The 27736-nt window shown below is 49.9% G+C and overlaps 1 protein-coding gene across 1 annotated transcript in view; it reads left to right on the plus strand.

Annotated features, from left to right (window-relative positions):
• Positions 1 to 27736, plus strand: part of ZNF536 (zinc finger protein 536) — a 443484-nt gene that overhangs the window by 202385 nt on the left and 213363 nt on the right. The gene's annotated exons all lie outside the window — the stretch shown is intronic.

The following is a 27736-nucleotide window of genomic DNA, read 5'->3' on the forward strand; positions in this document are numbered from 1 at the left end:
TAGTAAATTGAAAGTTATATCTCTAGCCCTTTATAAAGAAAGCATCTCGCTAATACTGTAATCATTCTGCAGCCTAACAACAGAGGAAATCATGCCATAACAAATACCCTGTTACTAATGGCAACATTGATTTCTGCAATCAGCCATTAAGTCTAGAAAATGAAAGACAGTTTGAGGCACCTCAAGGCACTGCATTGCCCACTGTTAAAGATGTGGCAACACCCTGGTGAGGGTCATTTTTTAAGTTTTTTTTCCCTTCTCAGTTTCGATAAATATTTCAGTATTGGAGGCAATTCACTGCTACACTTATTAAGTAGATGCCAGATTAGTTGTGTTGTTCTTGTCATGCATCAGTATTCCCTTCTTCTAGGACAAAATTAGTATTAAAATAAAGTGTGAGTCCGCTGGCTTATTACGAACCAGTAAAGAATTGTTAAGACACATAAATCTGCACTGCACATTCCAGAGATTCCGATAGCACTTAATGCCGCTGCTTAAACACCCATGAAACACACTGTCTACTCCTGGAGTCCTAGCCTCGTTTGCAATTCACTTCTGCTGAGACACTCTGGAAGCGTCTGAGGAGGACTGCAGCACCACGGAGGGCTAGGCCACGTTGCCTGGAGTGACCACCGCCCAGAACCCGGACAAGGGTTCTCCAGTGTCGCTGCCGGATGGCGAGCGCTCTGAGGTGGATCTTTGTGCAGGAAGGCAGCAAAGTGCGAGGCGTCCCATTGTCAGGACGGATTACTTCCGGCCTCCCGTGAGGCGGTCCCCTCTCCTGGAGAGTGTCATGTCACGGTTTTTGGATTGGGGACCTTTCTGGGGCAGAAAGCAGAGCACAAACTGGCTTTCCTAACTTTTTGGAGTGACGTGGAGTTAACACTGACAGATTTTCATCCGTCTCCCAGCCCCGCTGAAATGAAAAGGTCTCAGCAGAATATTCCGACACCAAATGTTCGGCTCTATTAATGACGTGTTTACCGTGTTTTTCTCACCTTCTGGCCAAGTGATAGCCTCATGCTATTCCTATCTCTGTTGTTTCCAAATCTCTAAATACTCTGTTGAAAGAAGTCCATTTTGCTTAAAAGAACCAACCGGGCTTGGGACTCAAAGGAGAATTATACTTGAGTTGTGGTTATCTTCTCACTTTTATTTCCCTCATTGAAGTATCGTACAATTGTGAATACTGATTCTTTCATTTCTGGTTGACTTCTTTGTTTTCTTCATATTCAAATTAGACCCTTTCATAATTTTCTGACTAAGTAGGAAAATTGATGGCATACCAATATGCAGCCTAAATCAGTCGCATGCCTGGGCCATTCAAGTTTTCCTGGGATTAGGACCCTTAACCAAATCGGGTTAGTCTTCCTGCTTATTTCTAACAAGTCTGATTTGTATAAAGTGCGATTAAAATAAGCATTTAAATAAAAATCTTGACACAATAGGTATTTTATTATTACCTGTTAGAGAGAAACCTGCAAGGTGAAGGGGAGAAAAAAATCTTTAAGCCCTTAAGTAAAGAAAGAAGTACTTATTAAGGCTTCTATTAAGAAATAACTGCAAAAACACGGTTTTACAAATTTCTCAGACTGCATAACAATGTCGCAAAACTTAATTTGCATCACTTGATTCTTTTTTTTGTTGAAAACTGGGTCAGTAGGGCCTGAGAAACTATTTTTTCAGATCTTAACCAATGAATTCTTCTTTATAAATCGCTGCTCTTAACATGATAGTAGTTCTGAATTCATCATAAAAAACCTTTTTACAGAGAGCCTCTTAGAACAGATCTCCAGAAGAAGGCTTACAATGAGTGGCAGAGACGTCCTTTGTTATCAGATGTAATTCTTTGCAAAGGAGGATTGGAACGGAGTGGCTGTTTAAAAATGTCTTGCTCAGACCGAGACGAAGAAGGGGTCAAGTTTGCAATCAAACAGTTATTGCCGAGATGGGCGACTGTCACTGGCTAGGCTAATGTGGGATGCAGCTGTTTGTTATGTGAGCAAAAGAATGTTTGAATCAGTGAACATGTGAAAATGATTCCAGTGAACCAGAAAATGTGTTTGTTCTTTGGCTCTCCAAACTGCTGAGAACCAAGCTTAAGATCAACTGCGAAAACTAGGACCTTTGACAAATTGAGAGGTCATATTTTCTAACAGAAAATGGACAAAACTAGTCACACAGATCACTTCCCCATCTTTCCCCTTTGTTTTATTTGTTGTTGTTGTTGTTGATTTGTCTTACCACTAATTTCACACCATAGTAGATGTCATTTCTGCCTCCGTGTACAATGCAAAGGGAGACTATTTGGAAAACAGCGGCTTAAAATTTTTTACTCTTTTATGACATTTAGAAAACGGGGCGGGTGTTTTGATGCTCCCTCATTTCTGGCTCGCGTGCAAACTCTCCGACGACATTAATCTCTGTATCTTTCCCTAAAATCTCGTCTAAGGCTGTGCTCCAATTCTAGCCTTATCCTGAGTCAGAAGACAACCAAAGTTCTGTTTCTTTAGATTTTGCTTTGGAAATCATGCTCGGAATAATTAAAACTTAATGTACTAAGAAACGATACTGTTCATTATATCCAACAGGGCAGTTACCTTCTGCATTCCCCATAATTTTGGAGAGGGGCTAATTGAAGTGTTGATGGTGGGAAAGGGGTAATTGAATGCGTTGACCCTCTGTTCATTAAATAAAGTCGGCTAAGTTACGTGATCAATGGAAAGCCAGGCAGGAAGAGATGGAAAGATGAAAATATTGTTAACCCCTACTACTTCTGGTATGATATTTTGAGATGGACAAGGATTATTTGATCAGCTGGGCTGGAAGCCTTGCGGGCTCTTCTTTTGTTGGCCGAGCACATTCCTGAAATGCTGGGTCTCCATCCTGTGCTGGCCCATTGACCACAGCATCAAAGGCCTTTATCCAGGGCTCCCCTGCATTTACATCGGGTGTATAGTGATATGATAGATTTTCTTTCTTTTCCACCTCTTTTTCTCATGTGGCTCCTCCTCCCTGCCCCCATTCATGATAACCACTGCCTGCTCCACACAAACAAATCTGGGCACTCGAAAGAAGGGAAAAAAAGAAAAAGAAAAACATTTAAGTCTGAGGATTAAGATCTTCAAATTTTTTTTTTTTTTTTTTTTGCTTGTGCATTCCAATTGTTCTTAAAATATTTGGCAATGTCAATTAGTAACTGAGCAGAGTTAGCTGATGAACACAATTTTCCAGTAGACTGAGCACCCTATTGTTGCCGAGCGAACAGCAGATTTCTGAGGTCATTATCATTCGCTGGTTGCTTGGCCCAGCTGCTTCCTGCTGCAAAAGCCAAACTTTATACTGGAGCTCGGGGATGGCAGGCAGCAACAGGGGGCTGGGAGAGGAGAGGGGGGCTGGCTGCAGAGCGAAGACAGTCATTATCAGCAGAGGAAACAGAAAGTAAAAGTTTCCAGGCGATTCCAGGAAAACTGCCCTCTATCAGGCTTCTCCCTCCCATTCCTCTCCCAGCACCTTCCACCTCCAGGCCGGGAATTAAAAGGACCAGGGGACGGCCCCTGGGCATTGAGGCCACTAATCTCTTCGCTGAGTAGAACTTTGGAAAACAATAATCCCATTTACAAATTTGCTTAAAAATTGTTAACCCAATCTAAGGCATGTGAGTGATTTCTTCATCGATAGACTCCTTCATTTTTATTAAAAGCAGAAAAAAGAAAAGTTATTTTTTAAAGGATGAAATTAGTAAACTTGGGGACGACACACAGGGACTATGATTTCATTTTCCAGAGGGACCTTTGGAGCAGATACTAGTCTGAAATTCCTTGTAAAATCAAATTTAGCGTGGAAGGCTCCCCCTGTCCAACTCCAGCCTCTCTCTTTTCCTGCCTCCTCTCTCTCCCTCCCCCCACCCTTTAATTTGGGAGCTGGTTCAGTGAGATGAAAAGCTGCACTTTTTTAAAGCTCAGCTGTTAAAACCGAGCGCCATATGCAGCTTTTCCGTCCCGACGTGGAAGAGTGTGCAGGCGGCCGCCGTGTTTGTGGAGATTTACGGAGGCTCGGCTGTGTGTGCCGAAGCCATGCCCGGGCAGATGCTGGTGGGCCCTGCCTCCCGGGAGCTGGCCCGGCCTGGGCAGTAGGCTGGCCAGACTTCTGTCCGACGGGACAGAGGTCAGGGCTCCAGTGGGCTCCCCCTGCTCTCCCGCCTTTCTGCTGGGACTGGAGGTGGTCCGCCCACTTGGCGTGGTGCTGGAGCTGGGAGCAGGGGTCCTCAGATGCTGGTTCACCTCGCCTGTCTCCCGTGAGGGGGCCGGACGCCTGGCAGCAGCTCCTTTTTATAAACTTCCGATCACTCTGTGCCCTTTGATGGTCTTGTGCCTGGGAACTCTCCGTACCACCCCGGGGCCTTGGCTGCCTCTTTCACCCCTTTGCGTGGAGCTGTAAATCCCACTTCCACGGGGCTGCCCGATGGCGCTGTCACTTAGCATTTCAGAAAGAGAGAAATCATACTGGCTCTTAAAGTCTTCAAATAGGAAGTGTGATATAAAAGATGTGTGACACGAGATCCCAGAAGCAAAGCCTCTTTCCTCCTCCTTCCCAAGGATTCCCAGATTCCCAGGCCACCGTCTTCTGTCCACGGGGTTGATTCCCACCGCAGGGTCACTGGAGCCCTGCCGTTTTTAGCTGCCCCGCCTCACTCTGCCCACCTTTGTGTCCCCCTCCTGCGCTCTTAGGGATGCTGCGTTCCTGCCCGAGAACTCAGGAAGCCCCGCGTGTCCACGGTGGGGTGCTCCTTCTGTATGCGTGTTAATACAAGGAACAAACGTTCATTTCAATCTAAATTTAATGGTCATAAGAAAAACACAGATTAGCTAAGGACAGGTTACAATGAGGCAAAGAATTAAGCAGTCAGTGTTCAAAACGGAGTGTGAAGCCTTAGGTGCGTGATTGCCGCTAGCTGGAATGCGAGGTTTGAGCTCAGGTTGGCCACCACCTTGGCATTAGAGGTTTGCTTTGCCAGTGGCCACAGCGCGGCCTCTGCTTGTTGGTCCAAAGCATGTGTCATGAGCTGCCTGGAGCCACCTTTCACCACCCACTCTCTTGCTATTCCTTCTCAGGTACCTGGGAACGTAGGCCCAATGTGTCAGCACTGCCAGCAGCCGCTCCTACAGAGCGGGGACAGTCTCTGTTTGGGGAGCACCTTGGGGTCCTCTTGTTCACTGGATTCCTTCTCCACCGGGCTCTTATGCCTTTGAACCCCTTCATTGGCATGAAGCGTTGTGCCTGTTATGAGACGTGCACTCCTGAGCCTGTAAAGCACGGAGTCTTCCTTGCTTTCCACCTCAGCCAGTGCCTGGCTCTGCCCTCCTCTAGAGGAGGTTTTGGGAGGTAGCCCTGATGTCTCCGGGGTGGAGACAGGTACAGGCTTCAGTAAACCTCCTGTTCCACTGGCCCTCAGGATTCCCCTGGATTCCGGGGGATGCCTCTGGACTATCTGGGATGTTGAGGTGGAGAATGGAGGGAGACCTGGGAGAGACCCATGCTGGGAGCACATGGCAGTGCTCTGAGCACGTGAGGTCGGAAGAGAAGTGAGGCTTAATTCCCATAACTGTCAGGCTTTTGGAGCGTTGATGGTAGGGGTGGAGAAACACCTGCAGAGATCAGGAGGTTGGATTTGTGCAAACATCCCAAATTCGTGCTGATTGGGCTGGAACCTTTGCCATCTGTGACCCTTGGGCCTGCTTGCTGCCCTTCTGGGTTCCTCACTTCCCTCTCCTCTGTTGGCATCTGACAGCTCATCCCCCACCCGTGTGGACCAGGCTGGCGTGTAGAAAGGGGCAGTGAGGCTCACAAACACAGAGGAAAGGGGACTCTCCAGCAGGGTGCAGGGCAGGTGGTGGGGACTCTCTGTTCTCTCCGGGAAGCAAGCGTCGCAGCAGCTGAGAAGAGCCGTGGGTCCCCCTTGCCTTTTCCTGGCAGGACGGGGCGACGGCAACATTTACTTAAGCTGTGGAGTTTGGCACTGCTGCCGCCAGGCGCCATCTGGAAACCCCTTCTCGGAAAGCTTTGGGCCCTTGCAAAGGAGCTCAGGGGAGCAGGACTTGGGCAGAGTTTTGGGCCTTTTTTCTTGGGCAGAACCTGAGCAGAGAGGCACCTGAGCAGGGCTTGGGGGTCCCCTAGGAGCTGGGTAGCTAAAGCAGGTCTTCCTTTCTGTGCACGTGGTTTTTCACTCTGTTTGGGCCCCTCCACTGGATTCTGAGCCAGATTTGGTGTAGCTTTTCTTTGTCAGGAGTGCACGCAATTTCCTGGGGCTGTATTTCCATTTATTTATCTTGTGTTGCGTTTTGCTTACTGTTTTCACCTAAGTCCTGGTATACTGTGGGTGCTGTGGAGCCAGCCAGGACAGTCCTGGTTAGTTCCCAAGACAATTCTGTAATAATGGAGCTTGTTAATATAATCTAAGAGGTGAATACTGTGCCTCTAACATGGGCTGGGGAGGCAGAATGGGGAACTGGGGGGCTTGGTTTGTGACAGGGCCAAGCTAAGCACAGAGATTTGCTGCCATCCTCTCCTTGATCCACATCTTCAAAATAGGCTGCAGAACTCCAAAACAGTGCGTGTCTGAACACTCCCTCCGGCTCCCTGATGGGTGGGCCCAGGCACAAAGGGAGCTGTGCTGTTGGTAGAGGCGGTGGTGGGCGGAATTCGTGTGCCTGGGTCTGTTTGCTTTTCCTACCAAGGGAGGGTTGTCCAGGGCCTGGCTGCTTGTGGGATCCATGTCTTCGTTGCTGTCAGCATTGGGGTTTTGTGTGACATGTGGCATGTGTCCACGGGCTGTGGGAGGCACAGGATAAGCTGACTCCCTGACCATCCTCTTGGGGATGCGCAGCCAGGTATTGGCAGAAGGAAGTGGGTGGTGGGTGGGTTGGCTTTTGATGCCTCATCACTTGCTTTTAAGGGGTGGGGTCATGTTTCAGCTTTTGCTGGGAGCAGGGCACACCTTGGGGTGCCCATGATGATTTACTCTGGTCCTTGGGTGCTGGGGACGCCAGAGAGGGTCCATTCTCTCCCCCAGGGAGGCGTCTTGCTGGGCCGGGACTTGGGTGGACACCAGTTTCTTTGCTCTGGTTTGACCTCAGTTCCAAAGCCATTTGATGTATGATGAGACAGGTTCCCTTCAAGGCACTCTCATCTCTTCATTACAGTAATGTCCCAAAACTCTTAGCTCAGTGGTTGTCATCGTGGTTTTTGGACACCCTCGGTTGTCTTCAATCATCTTGAGAGGCATTTTGGAAAATTTCCAACTTGCTTATGTTTAGTTCAATGTAAAATGTGTGCAGTGGTTGTTTCCTTGAAGACCGAGACAGATACATGCTTCTCTTTATTGCTAAATATATTTTGTTAAATTTGCTGCTAAAATAGGTGTTTTAGGTTCTTTTTTTAAAAGTAATTTGCCTTGAAAAATTGAAGTGATACTTCAGCAAAGCTGCTGTGTGACATAAAATAATCCCTGTGTAGGAGACCATTGGCAGCATGCATCTGTTCCCAAATGGGGCCTGACCCCCTCTGAAATGTCTTCAAACCCCAGCCACTTGGTCCTTCCTAAAGGGCCATTTACTGACTTCTTTGTTGCTATTTTTGTTGTTTAATGACATTATTTTTTTTTCTTACTATAAAATTAATTCTTGTTTATCTTGGACATTGAGAAAATACAGATAAATACAAATAAAATAATGTAAAAATATATCTGCCCTTGCCACTCAGAGATAACAACCGCAAACATTTTAGTCCATTCTTTCCCAGTCCTTTTTGTGCACTGAAAGATGTTTTTCACAAAAAACGACTACATTATGGACTTCTATATGATCCAGCTTTTACTTAAATATATGTCACGTGTTTTTTGCAGTTGAATATTCAACACAGAGATCAACATACTTTCTGTAAAGGTTCAAATAACAAATAATTTAGGTGTTGTAGGCCATGTGGGCTCCTTTGTAACTACTCAGTTCCGTCATAAATGAAAGTGCTTAATGGTTTCTAATAAAACTTTATTTACAAAGCCAGGTGACAGAAAGATTTGGCCCGTGGGCTGTCCTTTGTGCATGCCTGTTCTACAGTAATAGCTATACTTTTATAAATGCTTCATACAAGTACTATGTTCCCTGTTTCTGGAAGTGGACCTCCTCGCAATGGAGTCTCAAGTCACAGGATGGCAGCCCACAGGCTGCAGCTGTGTATTACCCAGCAGGGTGCTATGTCTTGAGGTCATTTCTTCCAGTACGGGAGATTTTACTGAGAATGTTCCTCCCAAGGTAATATTGAAATCTGTCTCCTTCAAGCTAGGTAGGTCCCTGTCACCAAGCAACTCTGTGACTCCTTTGTTCTTTCATAAATTCATTTGTTTGTTGGTTTGTTCATTAATTCATTTGTTCATTCAAGGACAAATACTTATTAAATAGGTTATGAACACCGAGTCACGTGCTCGGCGCTGGGGATGCAAGGGTGAGTATGGACAGGTCGTGGTGTCCAGAGGCCCTGAGCCTGGCAGCCAGCAAATCCTAATCACAGAGGGGTAGGTGCGTGGGAGGGCTGCCCCATGCACCTACCGCTTGGTGCCCAAGTGCCTGGAGGAGACCCACGTGCCTTGGTGCCCACATTTGTTCCCAAGGGACCTGAAACGGTGGTAGAACCGCCCCAGTCACCTCAATAGCACCTGTGGCAGGTAACTCCTTCCCTTTGTGGAACCTGGCCAACCCAGTAACTTCCAGGGAGGCACCCCCAGCTCAGCCACTGTGAGCGGCCATCCTCTCTCTCCCTGGATGTGAATGGCAGTTTTCTTGCTGCCAAAAAGGCCCTGGCAGAGAGTGCAGCCGCTGCTTTTGAGGAGGGCCCCCAAATGGCAACCCACTCCAGTATTCTTGCCTGGAGAATTCCATGGACAGAGGAGCCTGGTAGGCTACAGTCCATGGGATCACAAAGAGTTGGACACGACTGAGCGACTTCACTTCACTTCCTCAGGCCAAGAAGGGAGCCAGATGGGATCTTGTGCAGGACTCGCAGCTTTGTGGCCTGTGTGTCCTGGCAGCCAGTCACTGACACTGGGGGTGGGGTGGGGGCTGCCCTGAAGGGGGCAGCAGGAAGAGTCAGGGTGGAGCTCCACACCAGGGAGCAAGGGGCCGGCTCCTCACTCCAGCTCACCTGCCCCTGACCACCCTGTGGTTCATGGGCATATGGAGGTCTTGAGTCAGCTGTCAGGTGGAGTGTGGGTTCCTGTTGGGACCCTGCAGGTCAAGCCTGTGAGAGTTTGTCAGACCCACACTGGGAAAGATACTCTGCATTTTATCCAAGCTGACCTGACTTCAGAACCATCCATAGCTGTCCCCACAGAGGACCCGGTGAGTCATCTGGGGGGCTGTACCACCTCATATGTTAAAATGTCCAGCATCAGTAGAGGTTGGGCCCTACCAACAGCGCCATTTTTCTTTTGGGGTGGTGGATCATGAACTAAATACAGACCCACTATGAGAATGAGTGGAAACAATTTCTTCTGGTACACATCAGACCTCAATTGCCCTTTATTTTCTGTGAATTAAAAGGTCATAAGCCTGGCTATTAACCCAGGACAAATGCATTTTCTAATGTTTAAGAAATGACTCCTAGCAGAACACAGACTTCAGCCAGAGCTTGGCCCCCTACACAGGCAGGCTTTACCCACCCTGCTGGGCTATTCAGGCAGCTCGCTCCCCTCCCTGGGGCCTGGGCGTTCTCCTCCTCAAGGGAGAGAGGGGGTGGGGAAGTCTAGAAGGCTCTGAGACCCCTTTCATCTTGTTTTTCCCCTGCTCTCCCCTCCCTTCCCAATGTTTCCATGGCCTGTGGGTAGCTTTCAAGGTTCTCATCCACTGAGCAGAGACCTAGGGTTTGCACAGTTGAGAATTTGGGGATTTCTTGTTGATGTCTGTGTTTGAGTCTTGAGCAGGTAGGGAGGCCCTGTCATCTCTGAGGGGCCCCGTGTGCCTGGAGGATGGTGGGGCTGGGAAGTTCCTCGTAGCTCCTTTCCTCGGGGTGCCTTCCCACCCGCTCTCCCTGTGTGAGGCCTCCATGCCCTGGAGGAAGGGTCCTGCCACTAGGGGGCACCTCCAGGGCCCCTCACTCTGCAGCTGGAGGTTTGCTCTTCCCCTCCTGGGGGCAGAGCTTGCAGGGCTGTGGAAGAGCGTGGTGGTCACGGGGAGGGCTCCAGTGCTGGCCCTTAGGAGCTGTGTGACCCACCAAGGGCTCCTTCGCCTCTTTAGGCTTCTGTGTCTCCTCTGGCAGAGGAGAGGGTGTATTGAGTTACAAAGCTAGGAAGTAGTGGAGCTGAGATTCGAACCCGTGTCTGTCTGCCCTCTTGCCTTTTACTTCCACTGTTGGGTCATGCTGGGCATGGGGTGCACGCGGCCAAAGGCAGAAGCCTTGCTTGCCAGCTTTGCTCCATACTGGCCGATGGGAGCTTGGCCCTCACACACAGTGGGAAACTCAGATGAGTACTCCTTCCTTCTCTTTGTATCTTTCCAGAAAAGAGTCAAGGAAGGGGATGGCCGAGTGCTTCCTCAGCTCTGCTGAGGATCGAGTGGGACCCAGCCAGAGTGCCACGTTTAGACTTAAAGTGACTGCCCAAAGCTACGGTTGCAGGGATCCCCCAACCCCTCCTCAAGGTCATATGTAGAGCAAGTCACCAGGATCCTGTGGCTGTGTCCCTGGGTGCCCCTGGAGGCCCAAGGCCGAGAGGATGGGCCCCTGGGGCACGGTCTGGTGACTTGGGGAACCGGCTGTCTTCCTGTGCAGCCTGCCTGAGTCTCAGTTTCCGCGTCCCTCCCAACTCTATCATGCTCGCCAGCCTATTTCCATTTCCCTGCTCTCTTTTGCAGGCTGGCAGTGGAAGGGGGCCTGGGTGTGGGTGGTGAGCTGGAGAACGGGGTGGGGGGCAGAGGCTCGGGACTGGCACAGCCAGGACCGTCTAGTGGGTGCGTGCTCTCAGCTCTCCCCACCCAATGACTCTTTCTGGATAAGAGAGGGCTCCCCCATGGCTAGAGGAAGAGAAAGAGAGGAGGGCCTCTGCTTTTCCTCCCTGGTCAGCACGATCCTCCGAGGTGTAAATTAGGAGGCAGCGTTGTCATCTGGGAAGCCTTCCAGAGGAGGGGCTGCGGTTTCTTTGTTGTTGTTCCTGGTGGCGCTAAAAACAAACCAAGCGGCCACGTCACACTGGCAGCGCCGAGCGGGTGTCCTGGGCTGTCACGCTGCCCTGGACCTACCTAGGGTGGCCCCAGGGAGGACACAGCTCAGCTGAGTCTGCTGTCGTGGGTGTAGGGGAATTAGCAGGTTCAGACATCCCATAGTTTCTGGGAATAGAGATCCAGCACACAGTTGTGACCGTGTATGTGTGTCTAGAGGCTGGTGTGTATCTGAACATTTGTTGTCTGCGTTGGGATGTGTGAGCATGGTCACGTTGTCCTGGGCTGGGGTTGCTGTGTGTGTATCTGTAAGATGGTTTAGGTTTTTGGATGTAGTTGCTGAGAGTGGATGTGTTGCTCTGTGCTCGTGTGTGTGTGTGTGTGTGTGTGTGTGTGTGCACACGTGCACGGTGGGTGTGTCTTGGACTCTGGATGTACTGGGATGGAAGTGGATGTGCACGCACTGGGTATGTGTGTTGGTGTGTGTACAGGCAGGGGATATGGGATATGAAGGTCAGTACATGTGTGGGAGTATAGTGCCGTTAGGGTGTGGCATTAGGGTATGCAAATATGTTGGTGTGGCTGTGTGGTTTGGGGGCGTGCATATTTGTGTGTTGGCACGTGCTAGTAGAGAGGTGTGTGTTGAGATGTATGCAATGGTGTGTGGTGTGGGTGTCGGTGTAGGTGTCAGGCGTGTGTTGTGTGGTCAGGTGTGTTGGGGAGCCACATCGGTATATGTTGGTACGCTGACGCATGGGTTAGTAGAAATGTGTGTGCTGCCTGTGCTGGTGTGGGTGTTGGGATGTGTGTTGTGTAGCTAGGATGTGTGTGGTGGGTAGCTTACTGTGAGGCTCCCTGAAGCACTGTGACCCTCCAGCCTTCCCTGCAGGAAGAGAATCTGGTGCTGAGCCCGGCCCTGCCCCTTCATTGTTGCTGTTTAATTGCTTCAGTGGTGTCTGACCCCATGGACTGTAGCCCACCAGGCTCCTCTGTCCATGGGACTTCCCAGGCATGAATACTGGAGTGGGTTGTCATTTCCTTCTCCAGGGGATCGTCCCGATCCAGGGATTGAACTCACTCCGACCTGAGTCTCCTGCGTTAGCAGGCGGAGTCTTTGCCGCTGAGTCACTAGGGAAGCAGGGCCCTGCCCCTTGGAGCACTGCTAATGCGGGCTCCCCTCCCTGTTGCCACCTCAGCCTCAGGCTGAAGCTCTGGCTCCTGGGATGTGAGTTTTGGCAAGTGCAGGGGCCCTGTCTTCCAGCATCTCACAGCCAAGCCCTCTGTGGCCTCAAGCTCCTACTGGAAGAAGTTGGGGCTTGAGGGTGGGTGTCCTTCCAGGGAACCTCTGTTCTGAGCTCAGCCAGCATGTGCCCTGAGTGGGTCCAAGAGTCCATGAGGACGGGATCATGCTGTCCTCGGGGCGTTCTCCTCATGGTCCCCTGTGCGGGGGACGGGATATAGCAGGTGTTTGGGGATCTTGTCGACTTGCACTGAATGAAATGAAAATGTGCTCTCCTGGTACAAAGGGTGCTTGCCCAGGAGCCAGCCAGGACTCAGGCCTGCCCCCCACTCCCCCTCTAGGTGCTGGACCACCTGAAATCACGGCACAGACCCTGCACCGCAGACCTGCAGTGACTCTGTGAACTGGCCGGGTCTCCGTCTGCCAGGAGTGGGAGGAGCCGAGGGCATAAGGAGTCTTGGGGGCAGAGAGGGGCCCAGGGCATGTGAATGCCATGCTGGGAGCAAGTCCTCTTGGGGATGCACTTGGCCTGCCCTCGGCACCCAGAGGACCCCCTCTCTGGGGCAGTGGCAACCTGGGCTTCGGGTCCACCCCCTCCTCTCTGGATGGCCATGCTCCACGAGCCTCAGAGCAGCTGCCTCCCTTGCCCCTGTAGGGTGTTCGCGGATGCGGTAGCAGCCTCACTGCCAGCGTGCCTGCTGAGGGCCAGGGCAGTGGGGTAGGGACGTTGCCATGGGCACTGCATCGTCCATCCTCAGACTGTTTAAAGGCTTCGGCTGTGTCACCAGCAGCTTGAAAAGTGATCTTGCAGGCACTCTGGAGTTTAGTTGCCATGTTCTAATTTTAAGGCCACTGTGGATGATCTGGGGTGCAGGTCTGGGGACTTGGAGGTGAGCCTTACTGAACTCACCATAGGTGGGGTCTTCAGAATGGTGCCCCAAAGAAGCAGCTGGTGTTGAGGGGTGTCAGTCTGGTCAGAGGCTGAGGGCCAGGAGGACACTGGGCCCTTGGGGAGCTTAGGAGCCCCAGGGCATGGGACTCTCCTTTTCCTGAAATTTAAAATAATCTGCTAGTAGCCATTTCATAAAGTCAGAAAGCAAAACTGTCTTGGGACAGCATGTGTCAGGGCAGCCATGGATTTGATGAAACTTTCCCTGGAAATCACATGGAGCAGAAACCATGTGTCAGGTCCACTCAGCTGCAACTGGAAGTCTGTGAAGCCAGTGCTTTGGGGTCAGATGCCCCTGTTTGGTTAGTGGTGGAGGCGATGCTAGCATCTCCAAGGTATGAGCCCCCATGAAGGACGGTGCGAGGCTCCTGGAGGCTTTGGGGAAGGGAGCTGGGAGTGGTGGAGAGGAGGGCACCCACAAGGGAGGGGCAGATGCCTCCGTGGTCTCCTTCTTAGGGAGAGCAGGGCTCCTGGAGGCTGGCCGCCAGTGTCCACGGCTGTGCTCCTCAGGGAACTGGATAGAACATACCCGAACCCCTAAGGGCAGGCACTGTGGGGATGTAGCTTCCTGGGGGTGGGTGGGAATGTTGGGGTGCTGGGGTGAATGGGAATGATGTCTCTGGGGTGCACAGCCAGCCTGCATCCCTTCCATGCTCAGAACCCTGCAGTGACTTTCCATCATGCGGGAAATAAAATCCTTGGTCTCAAGGCCTGAAATCTCCCCCCACCCCTCTGCCTTCTGCCCTCCCCTCTAACCAGCCCCTTGGTGGCCTTCCTGTTGTCTGTGGTCTCTGGGGTGAGCTCTGGGCACAGACTGTCACAGGCCAGTTCCAGCCCATCATGCAATGTGTGTTAGTTGCTCAGTGTCTGACTCTGTGACCCCATGGACTATAGCCCGCCAGGCTCCTCTGACATGGAATTCTCCAGGCAAGAATAATGGAGTGGGTAGCTATTCCCTTCTTCAGGGGATTTTCCTGACCCAGAGATGGAACCTGGGTCTCCTGCATTGCAGGCGGATTCTGTACCATCTGAGCCACCAGGGAACCCCCATCATGAAGACCTCACCCCAAAAAAGCACTTCCCCTGATGGGCTTCCCGTGAGCCCAGCTATGAACAGCCCCTCGCTGGAAGCATTACCCTTGTTATATCACCTTGGGGAGCATCATGGTCTGTGTGCTGATCCACGTATGTGTGACTTGTCGTGTGCACTGCTGTGCTTCCTCGTGGTTTTGTTTACTCCCCGCGTGAGCGCCCTGACAGCAGGGACTCTGTATCACCAGTGCCCACTACAGTGCCCCCCACATGGTGGAGGCTCAGTGAGCACGCTTTGAAAGACAGGGTGGTAAAAGGCACATAACACAAAATTCACCCAAGTGTGTGGTTCAGCGGCATTAAATGCATTCGTATTTTTGTGCAGCCATCGCCACCGTCTCATCTGGCAGAACTGAAACTCTGTACCTGTTCACCAATGACCCCCTCCTCTGCCCCCAGCTTGGCAGTAACCCTTCTACTGTCTGTCTCTGTGAACTTGACGCTCTGGGTGCCAGTGGAATCACATGGGCTGAGTCCTCCTGTGACTGGCTTCGTCTCTTAGCATGATGTCCTCTGGGTCCATGTGTGTGGTGAGAGGTGACAAGATTTCCTCTCCTTATAAGGCTGAAAAATACTCCGTTGCATGGATGTGCCACATTCTGTCTATTCACTCATCTGTCACTGGACGATGTCTCTATTTCCAGAAGTACTTTTGCATATGTGAGTGAAGGCAGGGTGTGGTCCGGCCCGTTCTGTCCCCGGTCTGAGAGGAGGGTGGTGGCTTTGGATTTGTTAATTCACAGCATCCCAAGTGACTGCTCTTCAGAAGTCAGGGGCCGCTTTCCTTAGCAGGCCTGTGTTGGGGTCTGGGCATTTTGGAGGTTAGCTTGGGTCAGACCTTGGGCCTCTGGGAGAGCTGCCGCGTGCCCCAAGGGGCTGAGCCCCTTCTGTAGGGGTGAGCCCAGTGTTTGCTGGTGGGCAGGGCGGGTGGAAGGGGAGCTGTGGCCCCCTGGAGCTGATGCTGGGAGAGGAATGCACACACACATGGCCACAGCTCCATGGCAAGCTGCCCCAAACCAAGAGTGCTGCCTGGTTTTGGCGGAAGCCAGAATTCCAGAAGACAGCCAGTGTGGTCCAGCATGGTTCAGCATTCTCCGCAAAGCTTGTCCTGTGCCCTTTTGGAGTAGAATCCTTGTCTCACCTGCGAACATGGCCTGGGTTGGTGCTGACAGTAGGGCAAAGATGAGGACGTGGGGATCTGGGGAGGCATAGGGAAGTGCAGTGACTGACTTGGGGTCTAAGGGAAGGAGCAGGGGACAGCCAGGCCATGGCCGGACCTGTGCCTGGGAAGGGCCTTGACTCATCAGGCTGACTGCAGGCAGACTCTCCAACTTAGCAGGATACCCTGTGCCACCTGGCCCTTGTGGGGTGCTTCAGGGCACACACCCCTCCACCCTTGCCCAGTGAGTCCTAAACTGGGGTTGCCTTGTGTGGTGTGGACCCAACATGGTCCGTAAAGGCCGACAGCTTCTTGGGCTTCTTGCTGGAGGGAGTGGGAGTGGGAAGGGGCCAGCAAGACATGGAATGGAGAAGATGGTCTTGGGAGGGAAGCTGGGGTGCTGGAGAGAGGTGGGACGTTGTAGACAGGCAGGGAGTGGAGCAGGGCCCTGGGGGTCCTGGCGGTGGAGGGGACCTGAATTTTGGGCAGGACAGATGCTGAACGCTCAGATCCACCAGGGGGCCGAGGGCGAGGGTGTGAAGGGGAGGAGGAAGACAAGGATACCTTGGCTTGAAGGTTCAAGGGGATGCAGGCAGAATTCCACTTAGTCAGCTCTCAGCTGAGGACATGGGGAGGCCAGGTGAGGCAGCTTTAAACCTGCCCCATAAAAGCGAGGTCTCCCTGGGCCTCCTGGGGTCTTGTTCCTGAGCTGGAGCCTGGGAGACACAGATACCCATGACAGGGCTACGGGCGGGCTGCTGTGGACTCGCTTCCCGCAGTGAGTGTTACCTCCCATCCCAGTCTGCTCCGGCTGCCGTCACAGCTTTCCATAGACTGGTGCATACACAGAGTCATTGTCTCTCTCACGGTTCTGAGGCTGGAAGTCTAAGATCAGGTGCCAACAGATTCAGTGTCTGATCAGGATGCGGTTCCCATAGTGAAGGCGAGGCATGCTCTGGGGTCTCTTTAATAGGGTGCCTAATCCCGTTCATGCAGCTCCACCCCCATGACCTAGGCATCTCCCGAGACTATCACATTGGAGCTTAGGATTTCTGTATATGAGTTTGGGGGGACAAAAATCCGGTCTCTAGAACCTCTTCACTGATGCCTCCCTCCCCAAAGCGGTGTTGTTGATCACGCCAGTTCTTTAAACAGAAACATAAGAGAAAAGAAAATGAGAGGAGACTCCAGCATGCTGTGAGCTTGCCCAGTGGTTCACAGGTAGAATGTCCTCATGGGAACATGACAGGCCAGTCCAGCTAGCGCCTCCTCTGCTTGTGGGGTAACTGACAGTCCTTGGCGGATGGAGGCAGGTCCCCAAGGGGGATGAAAAGCAGCCAAGGGCAGGTGTACCCATTCCACACCTGGAGTCCTGCTCCTCTAGGGATGCTCAGCCCTGCTCACAGCTCCCTCGGCCCTCACATGGGGATGGGAGAGGGCTCCTTGGGGAACAAGGATGCCGGAGACAGACAGTGGCTGCTTTGGAATTTCAGTGCAGGTTACAAATGGGACTGAGCAGGTTCTGCTTTTCTCAGACTGTCCCCATCCTGCCTTGAATCTTCCCCACATGTTCTTTACTGCTAGACACACAGTGTTTAGCTGATGGGAAAACAGCCAGAGAATTCAATAGCACCCAGTGGTCCCCAGGGGAGAGATGTAATTCTTAAAATGTACCGAACTAGTTAAAGTCATGTTTACAGAGTGTTGCCATTTAGAGCTTCCCTCCACGTCCCCGTCCCAGATAAGCAGTGGATGAGGGGGTCTGAGGGGGCAGTACAAGCCGTAAAGAGGGGGAGAGGTGGTCTGCAACCTGTCCTCCAGCCTCCCTCCTGCTGACCCATTGAAACAACTTCAACTGCACTCTTTCTTTGGGGGGTGGGTAATAAACTTTTTGGGCTTCCTCCATAGCTCAGCTGATGAAGAATCTGCCTACAATGCAGGAGACCCTGGTTCAATTCCTGGGTCAGGAAGATCCTTCTGGAGAAGGGATAGTCTACCCAATCCAGCATTCTTGGGCTTCCCTGTTGGCTCATATGGTAAAGAATCCACCTGCAATGCCGGAGTTTTGGATTTGATCCCCGGGTTGGGATTTCCTGGAGGAGGGCATGGCAATCCACTGTGGTATTCCTGCCTGGAGAATCCCAGTGGACAGAGGAACCTGACAGGCTATAGTCCACAGGGCTGCAAATAGTTGGATGCAGCTAGGCAGAGCACAGTAAACTTTCTGTTTTAAAGTAGTGTTAGGTTTATAGAAAACTTGCAAGGATAACCTAGAAAGTAGGTTCCCGTGTTCTCCACACCAACTTTCCCCATTGCCAACGTCACTAGGGTCCATTTGTCCCAAGGAATGAACCCATCTCTGTCCATTGTCATTAGCTGAAGTCCGTACTTTATTTGGATTTCCTTAGTTCTTACCTAATGTTTTTATTCCGTGCCCGGATGGCATCAATGATTCCATGTTACGTTTAGATTTTTTTTAATAAACTTTGTCTTTTGAAGCAATTTAAGTTCACAACAAAATCGAGTGGAAAGTACAGACTTTCCACATACCTCCTGATCCCTACAACTTTCCCCGCTGTTGACACTAGTTGTCATGACCCCTTAGGTACCTTTTGGCCATGAGAGCCTCTCAAATTTTCCTTGTTTTTGGTGACTGTGACAGTTTTGAGGAGGACTGATCAGGTATTTTATAGGCTATCCTTCAATTTGGGTTTGCCTGATGTTTCTTTCAGGGTTAGACTGAAATTTAGGGCTCTTGGAAGGAAGACCCCAGAGGTAAAGTGCCCTCATCACATTGTATCAAGGACACCTGCTGTCAGTCTGACTTATTACTGTTGATGTTGACCTTGGCCCACTGGCTGAGGTCTTGTCCGGTGGATTTGGCCCCTATAAAGCCATGCCCCTTTGAAAGGTAGCCAGGACCGGCTACATAACCTACAGGACTCAGTGCAAAATGGAAAGGTGGAGCCCCTTGTTTGACATTACTAAGAATTTCAAGATTATGATGGTGGAACATTAAATCCAAGTTTAATTTAACTCCTTCTCGGCACACTCCGTGTGTGACCTCTGTGGTCTCATGAAGGCCGTGCTGTTTGAAGGCCTGTGGGCACAGGAGGAGGAGCCTAGTACTGTGGTGTCTTATCCCTGAGCCGTTGAAGGAGGCAGAGGGCTGGGGAGGGTCAGAAACACTCAGGGTGGTGTGCGTATCACCGCGTGGACAGAGCATGTCAGCGCATTACAGGTGTCTGCAGAGTTTCTGCTGAGCCACCTGTGGGGGAACCTCCCAGCTCTGCCTGGCAGAGAGAGGATGGTCAGGGGTGTGCCTCAGATAGCAATTAGTAATGAACAGAGCAGCTCCATGATGGTTTCAAAAATATGTTGCTTTTACTTTTTTTTTTTTTACCAATTTTCTCAGTGTGCAGAGTAGCACTTTTCCCCTAGAAGCTCTTAGGATATTTTATTTACAAAATGAAATGCAAAATGATCCTGTTTCTGCTGGGCAAACTGGGGGGCCCCGGTGGAGGGATGCCCCTGACGATGGCAGCCCCTCTCCCGGCCGCTTTCTCATCGGAGAGGGGGGCACGCCTCTTCTCGGGTGCATACCTGTGGAGGCGCAGGCCCCTTGCCACAGCATCAGTGCAGCAATGAGCATACAGCTGCCAACCGGCTCCTCCTTGCTGTTACTCACCCAGCTGTTTAGAGAAGGAGAGAGTATTTCTAATCAGCCATATGGCATGGAGTTTTATTTGCCGTGGTAAGTTAAAAAGTACATTATTGGTCAGCATCTTGCATGCAGATTTTGACACTGCATTCCAGGAGTACCTGCAGAAGAGAAGGGTGGCAAGTCGGATCTGTGTAATTACATTGCCGTGCAAGCTTGTAACGTTGCCATCCCTAACTATACCCGGTATCTCACCGTGGCGGCTGCCCGGGGATATTGCTGCACGGCTCCTGTAGCCCGAGAAAGATTATGTAAACATGGTGTGCGATCTCGAAAGTGAGTAATGAAGTTGAGTACTTGTTGCAAAAATTAATAAATGGCTGGGTTCTCACGTGATGGAGGCGTCTCTGTGTGAGAACGGAGTTGCTGGCATAGTGATGGATAAATGCACCTCCAGGCACAGGTGACTTGGGGAAATTCATCCTTTTTTTTTTTTTTCTATCGATAAGATCAAATGGACAATTCTAGTCCATGCCCTTATCTTTCTACTGGACTAGCATGAAATCTTCACAAATAGATCTTTCTCCTCCTCTTTGCCTGTCAGACTCTTCACCCTAGCCTCAGAGGATAGCTGGCAGCGATGTGGGGCTGTTCGCAGTTTCTGGAATGGCCGTGTGGTCCCAGTCCCCCGCCTTTGCAGGCACTTCCTATACTCGTGTTTAGCAAGTGCCTGTGATGTGTCCTGACGTCACTGTCCACTAGCAAGTCTGTTTTGAGCCTTGGTTCAAGTGCCACTTTCTCTGAGAAGCCTTTCTGTCCATCCCTGTCTACAGTGCTTCCCGTCCCAGAAAATTAACCCACGGTCACTGGTGCCCATTCTTCCTTGATGATACCTAGGTTTCTGCCACTGTCTGTTTCTCCTTAGAAAGGGATCCATGGGACCAGACAGATTGAGGTCCAGATCCCAATTCCAACAAGTATCAGCTTATGTGACCTGGAACACAGAACCTCTGAACCTCAAATATCCCATCTGTAAAATGGGAAATGCGCGTTTCTAGTTTGTAAGGCTGTTAAGAGTTAGATATTAGATCACGTTTCTGGCTCATAGGAGTTGCTATTAAATATGCATTAAAAGATGGATGGAGACTGGAGAGGAGGAGGCATTGGGGAAGAAGGCAGAGCAGGGGCCACAGTGACGTGTGTGCCGAGGACAGCCACCCCATCTGGCTGGGAATGTGGTGGGGACCCGAGGAGGTGACTCTGGAAAGGGAAACTAGGGCCCAGTTGCAGAGGGACTTGGATGCTGGGGGAGGACTTTATCCTGCAGGCACTGGGAGTCTTGGGCTGTGTGTGTGTGAAACAGTTGAGGTTTGTGGTGGGGCTATGCCGGGAGTAGTATGTGGGGTTCCACGTTGTTTTATGTGTCCTGGTTCCTCACAGACCTCCTTTCCCCTGACCCCTCACACCACTGAGACATGGCTCCAAAGCCCTGGGCAATGGCTTGGACTGGTCCTGGGAGAACTTCTCTTTGCCCTTCCCTCTCCCTCCATCAGTCAGCCCTTCAAAGCGCCAGTGTGCTGCCAGGAGAGGATATTACATGAAGCCCCTGAAGTGGTGCATTAAAGCAGTTTGGATTTTCTCTTACTGCTAACATTGATTACTATTAATTAAGGTTGATATTTACAATCAGAGGGAGTACAGGAGCAGATCATTTTTTATTAATCACTATTCTAGATTCATCATTAGTCATCATTACCAAAATATGCAGACAGTGGACAGTGGCTGAGTTTTTAAAACCAAGTGAATGATTAAATTATACTACATTATAGAGAGGCTGTGTTTTTTGTCACCTCTCCCTTTCTGGGTTGTCTCTATTGTCCCCCAAGTGGTCTCAGCCCCCTGCCATTTATCTTCTCCCCTGCCCCTTCTCTCCCCATTGCCCCCCTCATTCTCTTCCTCCCACCCTCCCTTCCTTTCTTTTCCTCACCGTAAATGGTACCCTCCTGACATCCTGCAACCTGCCTTTTTCTTCCAGTGATGTGGCTTAAAGGTCACCTTGTGTTATGACTGAGCCCTGACTTGCTCCTTTCCTGTCACTGTAGCATGATCATGGAACGGATATGCCACGATACTGTTTACTTTTATAGGCTTTCCGCCACTGGCAGACACAGGTTATTGCCCTTTGCTTCCCTTCCTTTTGTTGTCTTGGTCAGTGACACAGTGGGAATCCTGTATGCATCCCGCAGCCACCAGGGTAGCTCTGGAGAGGTGGGGTTGCTACAGCCTCCCCTTCCCCAGGCTGCCCAGCTCCTTCTTGCTTGATCCCCAAACCTTGGCTGACCCAAACCCCACCTGGATCCCCAGCATGGCCCAGCTGCACTTTTGATGGGATCCCCTTCCTGTGGACTGCATTCTTTGCCATCTTGCCGTGTGCAAATCCTGCCCACATCCTGAGAAGCATCTCTGGGGCTGTGGCCACTCTTGGAGAGGCTTAGAACTCTCTGCTTTCTTGTCTGAAATTTTCCTAGAGGCTTGTCACTTTATAGTGAAGTTCGTTTGGTGGTTTTATTCTGAACTGCGAGCCCTATGAGGACAGGGATAGAATCTTCCTGGATCCTCCTAGGCGCTTACTGAGTTTGTGGGTCTTTCCCATGTGTTGGAGAGGAGTGTGGCTCCTGGAGATCTCAGACCCTTCCTTCCTGGGGTTTGCAGAGATGGGCCCGAGGCACCCACTGCTTCCTTCCTTCTGTGGTGACTCTCCCCTCCCCTTTTTCCAAATGGGAGCTGAATGTGTTCTTGGAATGAGAAAAATGGAATTTAGGAGATCCTAGTTTTCCATTTAGGATTTTTTTTTTCCAGTAGATAAACAATTGTAGGTGGTTTAATTTATCTGCAATGGTGCACATGGATTTACCTAAGTGGGAGAATGTCACTAAGTTGTGGACACATACTGCATACAATTCAATGAGAATCGGCCTCTGATGGGTAGCAATAAATGTCAAACTGTTCAACATTGATTGTTCTGGAAGGAATATTGCCTTACAAAGAATAAAGTATCTTTTTGAGATTATTCAATTGGACTGACTTTAAATCTAACAAGAAGTAGGAATACGGAATCTCTCTGTGGCTCCTTGCCCCTGTGGTTGAAGACAGGGGACACAGTGGGAATGGGGGCCAAACCACTTGGGTCTCTGTTCTCTTAATGGTTCCTTCAACCCCCGGAGAGGAGGGAAGAATGTCTCAGAGACTGCAGTGGCTTCCTGCAGTCCTGCCAACTTCTTCCTCTGCCTTGCCTGCCTCTGGGACTTCAGGTCCCACAGCTCTCCTCTCACAAACTACACTCCAGCTATGCTGGTCTGCTTAGCGCTCTTCAAAACACTCCAGTGTGGACCTTCCCTGGGGCTTTGCCCTTCTGTTCTCTCTGCATAAAATTCCATCCTTCTCCGCTTTTCTATGACCACTCACCCAAGGTCGAAGCTCACCTCCTCTGTGGTCCACACTCCACTGGTGGTTCCTAACCATTCCATCACTCTTATATGTGTAATTATTTGAAATTGTCTTATTTATGGTTTTTTTTTTTTTTTTTAGCATATTATCTTGTCTCCCCACTAGACTTGTGAGCTTCATGAGGGCAGGAATTGTGTCTGTCTCATCTGCTTGGGTAGTCCAATGCCTGGAGCGGTTCATGAGACAGGATGTTTGTGATATAATAATATGGTGATAAGTACTGATAGAACAAGTGTGTTGAGTGACGCTCTGCAAAGTGATAGAACATGCATGCATTTATATAATAGCAACCACCCAAGGCGTGAAAAAAGATCTTTTGGCTTCCTTTCAAATGAATCTTCCTTTAGTAGAATTGCTCTGTTTTATGACTTGAAGAAAGCAGGCTTTTCCTGCAGCAGTTGGTTCCTGCTACTTTCTAGACAACCTGGTAATTTGTTTGGAGTGCTAGGGCAGAGGGCTCGCACTGCCGGTGGCCGAGTCTCTCCCCACCGGAGACTGAGCCCTCCTTACTCTGCTTTGCCGAGGATGCAGAGTCAGGCACAATAGCTGCAGACTCTCGAGTTTAGCTGATGAATGAAAGGACTTAAGTGAAGTGGAGACTCATGGTAGTTATCATCGTCTAGAATTTGTGAAAAATGTTCTTTTCCTTTGTCTCAGGGATCTTCTATTGTTGCAGGAGACTTAGGTCAGGAGATAGAATTCTTTTACTCTGTAGAAATAAAAACCTGTGTATTTCCTCTAGCCCTGAATAAAAATAGCCATTCTTTATTTAAAAAAAGAAAGAAAACCTCTGTGTGGCTTCTCCGTGCTGACTTCCTTGCACCCACTTTCCAGACCTCAGAAGGGCTGAAGGAGGAGGTCAGAGTGTGTGGGTCTGTGTGCTGACTGATCATGTCCCACGAGCTGGTTTGTGGATAATCCTTTGGTGTTTTCTTTTCCCCCAGGAGAAAGTTTGACCCTGAAAATCAGATATTAGGAAATATATGCTATGAAGTCATTTTGGCTGATTTAATCTAAACTTCCTGTCTGCTCCTGGGCAGAGGGTTCAAGGTTGGGAGGGTCTTGTGGTCTAACTCTGCCCACTCTCATTTGAGCAGCCACGGTTTCTTGCCTGCTGGCACGCTCCTGGTAGGCCACTCACCACCTCAGCCCCCAGGCCTGAGAAAGGTCTGGGGAAGCCCCCACTGTGCACACAGCAGCAGCTGGACTGGACTCTCCACCTCCGCATGTGCACCCTGGGGAGGAATACGCCTTCCTCCCATAGCTGTTGTGCCAATGAATGGTCCTGGTCCTCCTTCTCTAAGTCAGGCACTCAGGAAACATTCTCTTTCTTACTGTGTTTTTTTTTTTTTTTTTTAATTGTCCTGAAACCTGCTCCCCAACTCTGGTCTTAGGCTTCCCAGGTCTGGCTCTCCCAGGGCCAGGAGACAAATATCCTCTAGCTTTGAGCCCTGCCTACCATCTTATTCCTCACTGGTCCGATCCTGTGTGCTGAGTGCATATGGCCTGTTGGTATGGCAAATCCCCTCCTGTTTTTGTTGCCCTGTTTCTGAGGCTGGATTTGCTTGTCTGGGACCACTGATTCTCTGTTGCCCTTGAGTAGCTTTTCCCTGGCTGATCCCCAAAGTCCTTCTCAGGGATGGGGCTAAATCCCTGTCCTCTCCTGACTCCTATATTGATGCTCTGGGGTTTGGACCCTGTTACTAGTTAGGATAGCGCTGGCTGATGTTGTTGATATTTCTTAAAGTTATAGTGTCAGGACACAATGGTTTATGTGTTTTCTCACAGAAAATCCAACCAGTGTTGGATGTAAGCAGCTTTCATTTAGGGACCAGTGGACTCTCAGCACTTCTAGTATGTGGGTTCCAAGATCATGAAGGGCATTGAAATCTGCTGTCGGGAAAGGGGGGACTGATAGGAGGACAGGTAGGGGGTGATGGGTAGACTTGCAGATGGGGTACTTTGTGCAGATTCCATTGGCTGCAACTCGGTCACATGATCCCAGCTGGCTGGTGAGCCTGGGACATGTCCCTGGCTGGGGTTTCACTTCTGGCAACCATTCCTTGTGGGGAAGGAGACACGGATGGTTGGTTGGCAGCCGTCTCTACTACAGACCGGGTGTGAAAAAGACCAGCAACTGCTTAATGGATCACTCAGTTTAGTCCCTTCGCTTAGTGATCAGGGTGCTTTCAGAGCGTCTCGTCTTCATTCAGGGTGTGTCGTGCCCAGCACCCCACTTGCCCAGCACTGGCCACCTGCGCTTGTGCTACTCACACATCCTGGGTTTCTGTCCAGATCATGGGTAAAACAGTCCACAGTGCAGCCCTGCTCATCACCCAGGGCTCTTCACGGTGCCTTCAGGATGTCTCGTTACTCTGCACCGTTTGGCATGGCTGGTTATCCAGCCACTTAGCCACGTCTGTTTCTTGCTCAGGCTCACATTTCTCCCCTTTATCCCCCATGGAAATCAGAATGCCCTGCAGAAATGCAGATGCCCCGTGTCTCATGCAGCTCTCTGTCCTGCCCGCCTGTGGGCTGGGCTGACGCAGCTGGTCTCCGGCACCCACACTGGGCTCCGGGGGTTGCCATTCCCTCTTCTTGGTTTTCCCCAACTGCTTTCAAAGAGTAACATCTAGGCTAAAATCCTACTTGGGATCAATTGTCCGTGACCTGAAGGGTTTAGCTTCCCCTTCTCCACAGTTCCTCAAATATCACCACCAAAGCATTCAGCACTTGCTTTACAAGCTCTTTCACTACCACAGTGTGGAATTACCAGAGCCTGGAGATGGGAATTCTGGCCAAGCACACAGGGTCTCTCTGAAGATCTTTTACCTGTCTCAGGCTCCTTTTGGTCAACGAGTCCCTCTTCTAGCCTTAGGACCTTCTTGTTGCTGAGCAGACATAAACAATCCTGTCTTCTCCCATCAGTTGCTTGACTTGGTGTCATCGCTCCTTACAGCAGATCTACAGTTCCTTCCTCTGCCTGTTTCTTGCTCTGAATTGAGCTTTTTAAGAGGGATTTTTTTGGATATCCTTAATAATGTTTTGACTCCCTTAGCCTTTGCCAAAGAGAAGGTCATTGCAAGTCCCAGCCACTTATGTCTAATATTCCCTGATAACATGTTCCTTCCTCTTCTCGTATTTTATCCAAATCATCAGTCAATTACTTGATTCACTCAACAAATATGTATCAGTTCAGTTCAGTCGCTCAGTCCTGTCTGACTTTTTGCGACCCCATGGACTGCAGCACACCATGCCTCCTTGTCCATTGCCAACTCCTGGAGTTTACTCAAACTCATGTCCATTGAGTCGGTGATACCATCCAACCATCTCATCCTCTGTCGTCCCTTTCTCTTCCTGCCTTCAATCTTTCCCAGCATCAGGGTCTTTTCAAATGAGTAAGTTCTTTGCATCAGGTGGCCAAAGTATTGGAGTTTCAGCTTCAACATCAGTCCTTCCAATGAACACCCAGGACTGATTTCCTTTAGGATGGACTGGTTGGATTTCCTTGCAGTCCAAAGAAGACTCTCAAGAGTCTTCTCCAGCACCACTGTTCAAAAGCATCAGTTCTTTGGCACTCAGCTTTCTTTATAGTCCAGCTCTCACATACATACATGACTACTGGAAAAACCATAGCTTTGACTAGATGGACCTTTGTTGGCAAAGTAATGCCTTTGCTTTTTAATATGCTGTCTATGTTGGTCATAACTTTTCTTCCAAGGAGTGTCTTTTAATTTCATGGCTGCAGTCACCATCTGCAGTGTTTTTGGAGCCCAAAAGAATAAAGTCTGTTACTATTTCCACTGTTTCCCCATCTATTTGCCATGAAGTGGTGGGACCAGATGCCATGATCTAAGTTTTCTGTCTGTTGAGTTTTAAGCCAACTTTTTCACTCTCCTCTTTTGCTTTCATCAAGAAGCTCTTTAGTTCTTCTTTGCTGTCTGCTATAAGGGTAGTGTCATCTGCATATCTGAGGTTATTGATATTTCTCCTGGCAATCTTGATTCATCCAGCCCAGTGTTTCTCATGATGTACTCTGCATATAAGTTAAATAAGCAGGGTGACAATATACAGCCTTGCGTACGTCTTTTCCTATTTGGAACCAGTCTGTTGTTCCATATCCAGCTCTAACTGTTGTTTCCTGACCTACATACAGATTTCTCAAGAGGCAGGTCAGGTGCTCTGGTATCCCCATCTCTTTAAGAACTTTCCAGAGTTTGTTGTGGTCCACACAGTCAAAGGCTTTGGCATAGTCAATAAAGCAGAAGTAGATATTTTTCTGGAACTCTCTTGCTTTTTTGATGATCCAACAGATGTTGGCAATTTATCTGTGGCTCCTCTGCCTTTTCTAAAACCAGATTGAACATCTGGAAGTTCACAGTTGCTGTACTGTTGAAGCCTGGCTTGGAGAATTTTGAGCATTACTTCACTTGCATGGGAGATGAGTGCAATTGTGTGGTAGTTTGAACATTCTTTGGCATTTCCTTTCTTTGGGATTGGAATGAAAACTGACCTTTTCCAGTCCTATGGCCACTGCTGAGTTTTCCAAATTTGCTGGCATATTGAGTGTAATACTTTCATAGCATCATCTTTTAGGATTTGAAATAGCTTAACTAGAATTCCATCACCTCTACTAGCTTTGTTTGTAATGATGCTTCCTATGGCCCACTTGACCTCACATTCCAGGATGTCTGGCTCTAGGTTGGTGATCACACCATCGTGGTTATCTGGGTCATGAAGATCTTTTTTGTATAGTTCTTCTGTGTATTCTTGTCACCTCTTCTTAATATCTTCTGCTTCTGTTAGGTCCATACCATTTCTGTCCTTTATTGTGCACATCTTTGCATGAAATGTTCTCTTGGTATCTCTGATTTTCTTGAAGAGATCTCTAGACCTTCCCACTCTATTGTTTTCCTCTATTTCT

The sequence above is a fragment of the Dama dama genome, chromosome 4, assembly GCF_033118175.1.
Source record: "Dama dama isolate Ldn47 chromosome 4, ASM3311817v1, whole genome shotgun sequence".
In the NCBI taxonomy this organism is placed as follows: domain Eukaryota; kingdom Metazoa; phylum Chordata; class Mammalia; order Artiodactyla; family Cervidae; genus Dama; species Dama dama.